The 11,557-nt window shown below is 43.6% G+C and overlaps 1 long non-coding RNA gene across 1 annotated transcript; it reads right to left on the bottom strand.

Moving 5' to 3' along the window:
• Positions 1-1,618: 1,618 nt before the first annotated feature.
• Positions 1,619-4,159, bottom strand: LOC307200945. Its single transcript, XR_013832479.1, has 3 exons — positions 4,080-4,159; positions 3,122-3,258; positions 1,619-2,427 (listed from the first exon to the last, which is right to left on the bottom strand). It is a non-coding gene; the product is annotated as an uncharacterized lncRNA (long non-coding RNA).
• Between the last annotated feature and the right edge of the window lie 7,398 nt (positions 4,160-11,557).

Here is an 11,557-nt window from a genome sequence, read left to right as displayed (position 1 = left end):
TTTGAGATCCCACCCCCCAGTTGTAGTAAACATTGCTCAGGATTAAACAAAGTTTGTTTGCTCCACACTTCCATTTCTTGTAGCATCGTTCTACAAAGTTTGCAGCAGCAAAAACAAATAAGAAATATGCTCTAAGATGACATGTCACAAGACTTGAGTGGTGATAGCCATGTGGTCGGATGGTGTGAAACACCCCACATACTGGGACATGGTCAGATTTCCAAAAACATAAACCCTGTTCCCTAAAATTAGCAGCTACCAGGACCCCCTGATGGGTTCTAGACTGGACTGCACTGCTTGGATCTTTTGGTTGCACTTGAGAATTACATCAAAAGAATAAAAAATGGTTCAGATCAATAAAACTGCCCATGCACTTCTCTATCTATGGGCATGGAGTCATCCCACAGGCAGAACTGGCACAGATTTGTAGATGCACACTGCGGTCTGGATGCGAAGCCAGCTGAGAAAACACCCCCCAAACTAATTTTGTTCCTGGGCTTCTGTCAAGAACTAAGAAGCTGGACATATTTTTACATTTCTTATTTCCCTAAGTCATAGAACAGATTTATACAACCATTTTATATAATAACAATTCCTGCCAAAGGATTACAAATCATGCTGGACAATCCAGACAAATGGACTCAACATCTATTATGACCACTTTTAGAACTTTAGTGTAAAGCGAGAGGTCTCTCAACCTCCTAATAATAGCATGGAGAACTTCCACTGCAGTTCCAAGGTATTTGCACTACAGGAGAAAGTGCTTCAATCTTAACTATGGCAAGCAATGAAGAAAAATAACACAGGGGAGGGAGGGATAGTAGAGGCACTGACAGCAATAGAAGGCTATCAAGAGTAATAAGGAATATAAAAAAATACAGTTCTGTAAAACAAACCACAGCAGCAGACACCTTAATCATCCAGCCAAACGCATGCTGAAATACAAAAAGCTTTCTGTCTTATTGTAGAAGTGTATGGGGTGGAATATGTTTTTGGGGCTTCCAATTCAAACTATCTTCCTAAAAAACCAAAATAGTCATTTTGAGTCAGTAGTGTGTGGATTTTTTTGGGAGGGGGGATTTATTGACTCCCTCCACCCTGATGTCCCAGTGTCCACCATCTGGCTACACCCCTGACATATCAAAAAATTACCAGATCCCACACTCTAATCCAGGGTTTTCCAAACGTGAGGATCCAACTATTTTTGGACTAGAACTCCCATCATTCCTAGCTATCAGGACAGCGGTCAGTTGAAAAGAACTGTAGTCCAAAAACAGCTGGAGACCCAAGTTTGGGAAAGCCTGCTCTAATCAGTCCACCTACCCATGGATCTCTATGATAATCAATACATGGCTCTGTCAATCCATTAGGTTATGATAAGCCCTAGTGGTGGTGTAGTGGTTAGAGTGTCAGACTAGGATTTGGGAGACCAGAGTTGAAATCCACACTCGGCCATGGAGCTTGCTGGGTTCATGCCTTGCTAGCCACAGTTTGGAAGTTCCTCTTGTATGGTATTGACTGCATCCATGTTACTCCTGGTAGTAGCTGAAGGAACTGCATCAAGGGAACCAGCAACTGTGCTTTGCTTGTTATTTCTTGCATTTTTATTCCTCCCTGTTCTGCCTTCCTTTCAAAAGTGGAGGTTTCATCTACTTGGCATCTGCAGGCTTTGCCTTAGTGGGGAAAAACTGGATGGCTTGACTTCTGAAAATATTGGACAGTTCTTTCCAAATAGAATTGTTTATTAACTTCCTGAGGGGGTGACTTAAGAAATAAGGGAGGAGGAGAAAGGAAGAAAAGAAAGAAAAGAAAAGAAAAGAAAAGAAAAGAAAAGAAAAGAAAGAGGCTGAAAAGCAGTAGGGTGAGCTTTTGGAGTCCAGCAGAGCTGGTTCTGAGGAGCATAATTAATATCTAGAAACTTTTCAGTATTAACAGACTAATACAATCTTTGCTGATCTCTGCACAGTTTGTGTCCAAGGATGACCAGCTGAGAGATTAATCAAGTCATCCAAAGTGGAAAATTAAAAGCCATGGGGATAACACCGTCAGGGTATGCAAGGTGGCTCTCCTGCAGAAACAGAGACCTTGGCGGTGGCTTGATGGTCTTTGAGACATTTGCTTCTAGGCAGTCAAGTTTTCCACTGTAGTTCTTCATCTTTCTCTCACTTTTCCAATGAAAGAACAGAGATTGCCCAAGGCACAAGAATGCCGATCTTGAGATGTTAAGCTGTGGAATTTTCTGACTATAATGATGATAAACATTTTGTCTTCCAGATGTGAAAATAGAATAGTACCAGGAGGTGCTTCTTCATCCTTCTCCATGTCTTCTGTTAGTTTAAGCTGTCTATTTGTTCCCGCAGAGTAATAGGAACCTCATAAATGAGCCTGCCTTATTCACATTTTGGTGTTTCAGTTGGGTGTAATGATCTGCAAACACATTTCCAAAAGGCAAAGGGATGACTAATATCATAGTTGCTTATATGTGCAGCCTGAAATCATTAGGTATTTATTTCTTTGATACAGAAGCCTTGTTAGGATGCATCTCAAACAGAGTACTGCTCACTGCCTAGCTGCAATCCAGTCCAATCCAGACCTTAAACAAGGTCGTCAGGGTTTTGGATTTAACAAAGGTACCCATCTCTCCGCTCTCTCCAGCCAGGTCAACTGGCCTGCCACCAAACAGGCAAGCGGGAGCCTCAACTGCAGTCTCCCACCCAACAAAAGTGGTATCCCTACCAGTGGAGGCTGCCTGGTCCCTACAACAGGGCAACCCAACAGCAGGGCTGAGCTGGCCTGGGATCCACTGGATCCCAAGCTGTTCTCACTGCCAACGCTGGCAGACAGAGGGCCTGATCTGGGCCCAACCTGAAACCTAGTGCTATCTACCTGCCCCACCCACCCACCTACTCCTGCTGCCTCCATGAGCAGCTGAGCTGCAGGTGTGGTGGCATCTCAGCCACTCCACAGAGTCTCAGTGGTGGCAGCAGAACGTTAGGCCTGCTCTGCTCAGAAGCACAAAGTGTGCAGGCATGCCTTGCTGAATTGCAGCCTGAAGTAAACCCGAGAACACAGAGCTGAAACAACTGCCTATTGCTTTCCCCTTTGCCTCGTGTCCACTTACCTCCCCGCCTTCTATTGTTTCCCAAGCATCAAATGCCATACTGTAAGCTCCTTGGGGTAGGGGCCTCTCCTCTTGTATTCTGTTACACACCATGCACATTGACAATGCCACATGACAGATGATTTCACAAATCACTGCTGTTGTGTGAGGGGGAAAGAATCTTTATGTTGAAAGCTTGCCTTGTGTTAGTCCCATGGACACATTTTGCAGTTATTTGTGCAGACCATTAAAAGCCACAAAAGGGGTCTGCATTGATCCCAGCTCTCCACATTTACCCGTCCCTCCTCTTTCTCTACATTTGACAACAAAGGCCTCACACGCAGCAGCGCTTAAAACTGGCGGGGGGAAATGAAAAAAGAAAAGAAAAGAAAAGACCGAGCGATTTAATTAACAAATGCAGAAGAGAGACAGAAATGGTTGAGATTCCTGCTGTAAGATTTACATAGATGGACAGGATGGAGCTTGCTCAAGATGTGGGGAGGGTACAGTGGGGGAGAGAGTGGAAGACTCTGTCCAAAAATAAAATGAATCCATATATGCAGAGAAAGAATGGGTAGCCATTTTGCAGTTAGGAACAGTTTGTATATTAAGGGATGTATCTAACTTGCAAATAACAGGTGGGGGGGAGGAAGAAATTTTGATTCAGTTTGTGGCAGGGGCAAAAGGTTAAAGCTTCCCTTCCTCTATGATACAAACCTGACCTAGCGCCAAATATCAAACAGCCCTGAGTAGGCACAAGCATCAGTTAACCAGCATGCTAGTAACTAAAGTAACTTGTAACACTGAAGGGCAACTGGATGCTGATAATTTTATGTTGCGAGCTCCAAAGGTTGCCTAGCAACTGACTGACTTGCCACATCCACACCACACATTTAAAGCACTGTGGTACCACTTTAAACAGTCATGGTTCCCCCAATGAATTGTGGGAGCTTTAGTTTGCTAAGAGTTTTTAGGATACCTCTATTCCCCTCACAGAGCTCCAATTCCAGAACTTTTCTGTGAAGAAAGATTGTTAAACCAATCTGGTTGTTAAACCTGATAATTCTAGCTCTGGGAAGGGAATAGGGGCCTCCTAGCAACCCTCAGCATCATTAGCAAGCTACAGCTCCCAGGATTCTCTGGGGGAAGCCATGACAGTTTCATGTGACATCATAGTGCCTTAAATGAATAGTGTGTTGGGGAACCTCAGGCCCACACAACAACCGTAGCTCTCCAGGCCTCTCTGTTTGGCACCTCAGGACTCCCCAGCCCTGCCCCCTCCCAAGGCCACTCGTCCACTCCCAAAGCCCATCTCTTACCAGATTGCTCTGCAATCTTCAAGGCCTTTGGCCTGGCTGGAACATGTCACTGAACTGTCACAATGGCTCTTGCACACCTGGATGGAGAATGAAGAGGGCTGTGTGGGTGTGCATGCTGAAACCTTGGACTGGAATGTCAACTATTGTGCAAAGATAAAATTTGCATGGGTTTTGCACCCACTTTGGCCTCTGGTCCCACCCGCTGCTGGTGTGGAACCACTAGAAGGTCTCCAATGACTGCAACCCTCGGCCCAAAAAGGTTCCTCACCGCTGGAGGTTTCAGGCAATTCCGAAATTGATGTGGAGCTGTTTGTCCCGTAATATTTTATACAGTGCTACCTAGGGTTTAGAACTTAATTCATTCTGGAGGTCCATTCTTAATCTGAAACTGTTCTTAAGCTGAGGTACCACTTTAGCTAATAGGGCCTCCCACTGCCGCCAGTCTGCCATCACGTGATTTCTGTTCTGAAGCAAAGTTCTTAACCTGAGGTACTATTTCTGGATTAGCGGAGTCTGTAACCTGAAGTGCCTGTAACCCGAGGTACCACTGTATAATAATTTCCTTCTGCAGCTTCTTCTTTTAAAAGCACACCCAGCTGTAAATACCTGGAAGCCATTTTTACAGCAATTCACAGTAGCTTATGCAGGCAGGGATGACTTCTCAAAATGAGTGTACTGAATGGGCAACCATTATTACAGTCTTCCTGGGGTGGTTCCCCAGCCCCCCCAGCCCCTCCACCGCAGGCATATGCATTATTCTGCACAGGTGATCTGCACCTCTAAAATGACTAAAAGTGTGCCAGAATAAAAATTATAGCAGGTGGCAATTGGGAGAGATAGAGAAATAAAGTATTATAATTATAGTTAACAATTATATATAATGATATGCAGGCTGTTACTTTAATACTCATCTGCGTCATTCTGCAAATGGGATGCTGCACCTTTGCAACCTCTGGGACAGATGGAATTTCAGCTTCAATGAGCCCTTTGAGGAGCACTAGGGAAATATGTCTGTAAATAACAGACCATTTATTTTGGCACAGGGCTTCTTCTCTTGCCCAAATGAAGTGCTGTAGCAGAGTCTCCTTGAGAACATGACATAACAGAATGGATAATTTGTCTGTTCCCAAAGGTGACTTTTCAAACACTGTTTTAAAATAATCTGCTGTGGGGATAAGGAGACATAACAAGGCAGGGAAGGCAAATGAAGTTCAGCCTGTTTGATAGAGAAAAAGAAATTTCACCTTCCCTGTCAGCAGCTCTGTCTTATGGAAATTATATGGGTGGATTTATGGAAATTCTTTTTTTTTTTTTTCCTTCTCTATCTCAGCTTAAAATGGAAGCAAGTTCCAAAACTGTTTCTCCATGTTGAAACAATTTCTCCAAGGGAAGGCTATTACAGTGAAGCTAAATAAATATTTGATTTCTAGATGCCCAAATCATGGCCACAGTAAGGACTGTGAATTACATCAGATTTACGTGTTTGTCCCAGGAATAGTGAAGCCGCTTTATACTGAATAAAACCATTGGTTTACCTAGCCCAGTGCTGCTCCATAGGACAGATTGAAGGCCTTTCCCCCAGCGCTTTTGATGCATTTTAAAATATGAATTTATTCTGCAGATAATCAATAATACACCACCACAATCACAATGACACAGTCACATCATAAACAATATCTAAACATATTAAAAATGACAACATTAGTATCTTAGAAACCTTAAAACCCATTAAACATAAAACATTTTAGATTCAAGCAAGTCTTATATTAATATGGCTAATACTGTATATCACTATTTGATCTCAGTCTTAGGATGATATCAGACAAAGTGGGCCTTGCTTGGATATGACTAACAACGGCTATGGCCCTTAAATTTCTCATGATTATCCAGTAAGCTTTTATAATATCTCATTTAGACCAAAGCAATATCAAAACTTACCTATCAGTAAATTAGTAGGATAAATCAGCCTCATAGAATCAACGTGCTTAAGTCTAATTAATGCATGAAAGAGTTAATGCACGGAGGGGTTAAGATCACAGAGTAAGCTGTCCTGCCAGCCTCAGATAGGTCATTCCCCCTCACCTTAGGAGAAAGGGTTACCAAACTCTTTGTTCTCTTACTACCAGTGCTTTTATTTTATTTTATTTTTTAAAAACTGTTTACGGGTACTCTCATTTTCCTACTCATATTGAAATACTATACCTCAATGAAGCCAAACTTAGATTCACAAAATGTTTAGGGGTATGCATACCCCTGTGCCACCGCAAAAGGCACTGCTCACTTCCATCATGTGAACCCAGCAAATAAGGAAGTGTATGGCTTAAGTGAACCTCTCTATGTTTCTATACAAATAATTTTGAAACATTCACTATTTTGGAACCTCTTTCTGCTGTATGGAAAAGCACATGAATCTGACAGTTGAATGGTTCATAAGTAAATCATTTTTAACTTACCAAACATGTGGTCTCTTTCTATGCTAAGGGAAGTGGAGAAGGTTGGAAGCAACTTAGAAGAGGTTATTTTAAAGGTTGGCTTTACTTTGCTGCATGTTTTGTGATTTCAAATCTCTGTTGGGGCTCCCTCACCAGAGTTCTTGTCCCAAACTTAGCTCTAGGCATCCAGAGAATTCTCTTTTTATAAAAATCTAGTATCTTTTATCCTTTTAACAAAATACAAAAAAACCTCCAACACTTACAACACATGCCAGGGGGGCAGGGTCACTCAAAACAGGACACAACAGACAAAGAGAACAAGCAAACCAGCAAGCAATATGAAGAATTTGTATCTTTCCCCCTCATGTTTTTGCAACATAGGGAAAGAATTGCTGCAACCCATATTTGCTTATTATTCTAGAAATCTCTAGAAAACCATCGTTGATACCTTCCTTGTCCAATTCACAAAATCCATTAGTTGTATTAACTGAAGATGCTGGACAACAGCCCTCCTTATGTAATGCCAATGTTTTAGGATGTTCAAATTATAGGCAATATTGCAAATGTTATCCAGGATAGGTGAGAAGCTTGGTGCTTTCTCCAAAATAATTTTAGCCCTTTGAGAGGTGCTGGTGACCTGAAAGCAGGGTATTGCGTGGGATGGGGCAGTTAGTAAAGTCCTTGGTTGATTGCACATCTTCAAATGGGCTTGCTGTAGCCACCAATCAGCAGACAGCACAAGTGGCTGAGGGGTCCAATGAAGACTTCTGCTCTCTCATAGGCTGCAAATGATGCTCTGAGCATCATTTCCCTTGGGGTGGTAGAAAACGCTGTGGCCATTATTTCCCAAAGGATTTGATTTAATATAAAGGAGAAATATCCTGTCTTTGCTCACTGGAAGGACAGATCGTGAAGCTGAGGCTCCAATACTTTGGCCACCTCATGAGAAGAGAAGACTCCCTGGAAAAGACTCTGATGTTGGGAAAGATGGAGGGCACAAGGAGAAGGAGACGACAGAGGACGAGATGGTTGGATAGTGTTCTCGAAGCTACCAGGCATGAGTTTGACCAAACTGCAGGAGGCAGTGGAAGACAGAAGTGCCTGGCGTGCTCTGGTCCATGGGGTCACGAAGAGTCGGACACGACTAAACGACTAAACATCAACAATCCTCTCTTTGTCAGTCCTCCACTGCCTGATATCATGTCCCCAAAGGGCAGGTGGCAGAGTGCAGTGTGGCATGAGCAGAATCCAGATGGGTAGACTTCCGGGTTAGCGCGATCCGGTTAATGGCGGATTCCCTCCGAGCTCCGGAGGGAATCGGCTCCATTGCAGACGGGTCTCACCGCGACGGCGACGCGGGGACCCTTAGAAACCGCAGGCGTGGAAGCCTGCGGACCTGGTGACTCGGCAGGCACCTAAAGCGCCCCCCCGACCCACGAAGAGCCTTTTTAAAGGCTACAGAGAGGGTACGGGGAGCGGCGTGGTGCTGTGAGTAGACCGCTACTGCAGTGGAGCGAAGCCGCGAGCCATGGCCGGAGACCGCTGACTTTCTTCCCTGAAATTCGGACTTTAATTAATCCGTGAGTAGATTGGAATTTGGACTTTAAAAATTTTATCTTTGAATTCGGCACGATCGGGGGATGTGCTAAAGGGAAGTCCGCACCCCCCTGCTTACAGAAAATTTAAAGCAAGGATCGGAGAACTAAGGTGGAGAGTTCTTTCTTTGGTGTTTTGTAAAAGATAATATTTGTATGAATTTGACAGAAGAAGATTTGTGCTGGAGAGTAAGAGTGGAATTTTAGAAGCTTTTGCTTAAACCTCCCCAGACCCGGGAGTGTCCTCTATGTGAGCTGGAGAAAAAGGAACGAGGAGTTTGACAGCTGTCAAAGGAGCTGTCAAATGGGCAGCGAAAGTTAAAAACTTTATTATTTAACACCTTTTCGGACTTAATTTGCTACATTTGAACTAAAGTGGTTGGAAACAAAGAAGGGAAATAATAAAGTAAAGGACTATTGGGAAAAGACTATTAAGTAACCAGAATCCCCCTAGGGGAAACATTGAAACACTACAATGGCTGCAGATGGAAAATTACAGGCAGAGTTAGAAAGAATGTTTTTTCTTGTGGGAAAGCTGCAGGAGCAGACTATGGCCATGAGTAAACAACTTCTAACCTTGAACTCTAAAATAAGTGACTCTGCTGAAGGCACAATGGACTGGACTGGGAAAAAATCTACAGCTGAATCAGAAGAGATAACCTTGGAACAGGGGGAGAGTGAGCAAGGGCCAGTACAGATGGAGAGTACCAACCACAAGCTTACATTGTTAGAATACAAAGAAGAAGACCCTTGGATTACAAATCTGCGAAAGATGCGAGAAAGGAGGGAGGAAGCCCCTGGAACATTTGGAATATTTGAATTTAAAAGAAATAAGAAATATGACTGGGGCTTCCTCTTCGAGTATGGACTGGCTGACCTTCTGCAGCAGCTGGTGTCAAGTACTTTGGATGGAAGAAATTTTGATGATACCGAGCTGGAACTTCCTCGAGACCCGTGGACCAATGAGGAGGGCTGTCAACAAAACCGGCAAAGAGAGACTGACAGGGACTTAAAGGCCTCAGATGTGAGGAATCCAGGCTAAAAACTGTTTTTGTGGACGTGGGGACATTGGGAAGGGACAGAAACCGGGCCTGGGGGGGGGAGGGAAAAAATTTTTAAAAAATGTTTATGACTTTTGTGTTTGATTATTATGATCTATTTTTAAGATAAAAGGGAAATTCGTGGAAGGAACTCGAGTCGACCTTAGAAAAGGTTTTAATATTTATAAGAAAATTGGATAAGTAAAATCTGGCCAAGTAAAAGGTTTTTTAAAAAATTTATATATACAATAATAATATGTAAAGGATGAGAGATATGAATCTGCTGAGTTAATTTAATTGAATTAGGATGTATGAAGGGGGGGTGGGGGGAGGTCAAGAACCGGGGTTAGGAAAGTAAGGTTATGAAACTTCATATGTGTTGTCTTTGTTTATGTGTGTGTATGTTTGTCTTTATAAAATGTGAAAATTTAATAAAAATTCTTATATATAAAAAAAAAGAATCCAGATGGGTAGCCTGCTCACTGTGCCCTGCTGAATTGTGTTTTCCATGGGGCTACTCAAATAGATGAGCATCCCTTATTTCAGTTCTCATCCCATCCCTAACTGTCATGACAACTGCATCAATGCATAAACTCTAGGCTTAAAATCATGCAAGTTTCTGGCAGGTTTTTTAGAATTTAGAACTCTTTGTCCTGGCTGAAAAGCAAATGTATTTCCCCCCCAGACATCGAACATGACCAGCCTTACTTGATGCACTGATGTCCCAATAAGGATGGGTCACGCGTCCTACTTTACAGCAGAGAGATCTCTATTTGAAGGGCTATGGAAGGACAGTCCTCTGTTTGAAGGAGTCCTCGAATCTGAAAGGCTGCTTGGTTTAAAGCTTAAAAGCCACAAGAAAGGGAAGCAGCAGGCTTGAAATTGCCCACCAATAGTTTGCACCGGAACAGTGTGCCGAGGAGGTAATGTGTAAGTGCCCACTTTCGTGCTCATTCCTGTCCCCTTATAAAGGTAAATGAGGTCATTCTTTTGAGGTCCCACTTAGAACCTAGCTGCTCCCCAATCTCCATCATGGAAACCATGCTGCCATCTCTGGTTCTTTCTCCTTATCCCCTAACCATTACTCAGTCATAGCCATTCCTATCTGAAGTGTCCCAAAACACTGCTGCCTAGTGCAGAAGTCGTTCAGCTCTAATTCAACTTTCATGGGCAGAGCTTTCCAAACGTTTCATGTTGGGGACACCCGTTTTAGACATGCATCATTTCACGACACAGTTTTATTAGCAAACCAGCTCCGGGTGTAGCACAGGGGGCATTCACACGACACACCTACACCCTGCAGCCGACACAGTAATGTGTCGAGACACAGAGTTTGGAAAGCTCTGTTCTGGGGATTATTAACCATAGCTCCCCATCATATACTATACTGAGAGCCAGTGTGGTGTAGTGATTAGGAGTGGTAGACTCGTAATCTGGTGAACTGGGTTCGCGTCCCCACTCCTCCACATGCAGCTGTTGGGTGACCTTGGGCTAGTCACACTTCTTTGAAGTCTCTCAGCCCCACTCACCTCACAGGGTGTCTGTTGTGGGGGAGGAAGGGGAAGGAGATTGTGAGCCACTTTGAGACTCCTTAGGGTAGTGATAAAGCGGGAAATCAAATCCAAACTCCTCCTCCTCCTCCTCTTCTTCTTCTTCTTCTTCTTCTTCTTCTTCTTCTTCTTCTTCTTTAATGAACCCCCGTTCAGCCTTTCCTTTGATTCCACCCAGCAAAATGGTAAGCAAGGCTGGTGGATGGCTGAACTGCCACTGGTACAGATAGAAACCTGGCCAGTGAGAATGGGAATGAGAAGCCCCTTTCATGCCTCCCACCACATGTAGACTAAATATGCAGAGGGACGGTGGGCTCATGCCTAGTAGCACCACCCACAACCTCTGCTATTCAGCTGAGGTCCTGAAAGAGGTTCTGTGTGTGTACTTAGGTCCCCCATGTGGGTATCAACCTTGATTGCTTAGGATTGTGGATTGCATGGACTCTACAGCTGCTGAGAGTGGGTGGGGCCCCTGGGCACAATCCCCTCCAAATATTCAGAATGTATACTGCCTGGAAGAT

This window comes from Podarcis cretensis (genome assembly GCF_951804945.1).
Source record: "Podarcis cretensis genome assembly, chromosome: 1".
In the NCBI taxonomy this organism is placed as follows: domain Eukaryota; kingdom Metazoa; phylum Chordata; class Lepidosauria; order Squamata; family Lacertidae; genus Podarcis; species Podarcis cretensis.
The sequence above is the reverse complement of the archived record's forward strand: the minus strand, read 5'-3'. Positions and strand labels throughout refer to the sequence as shown.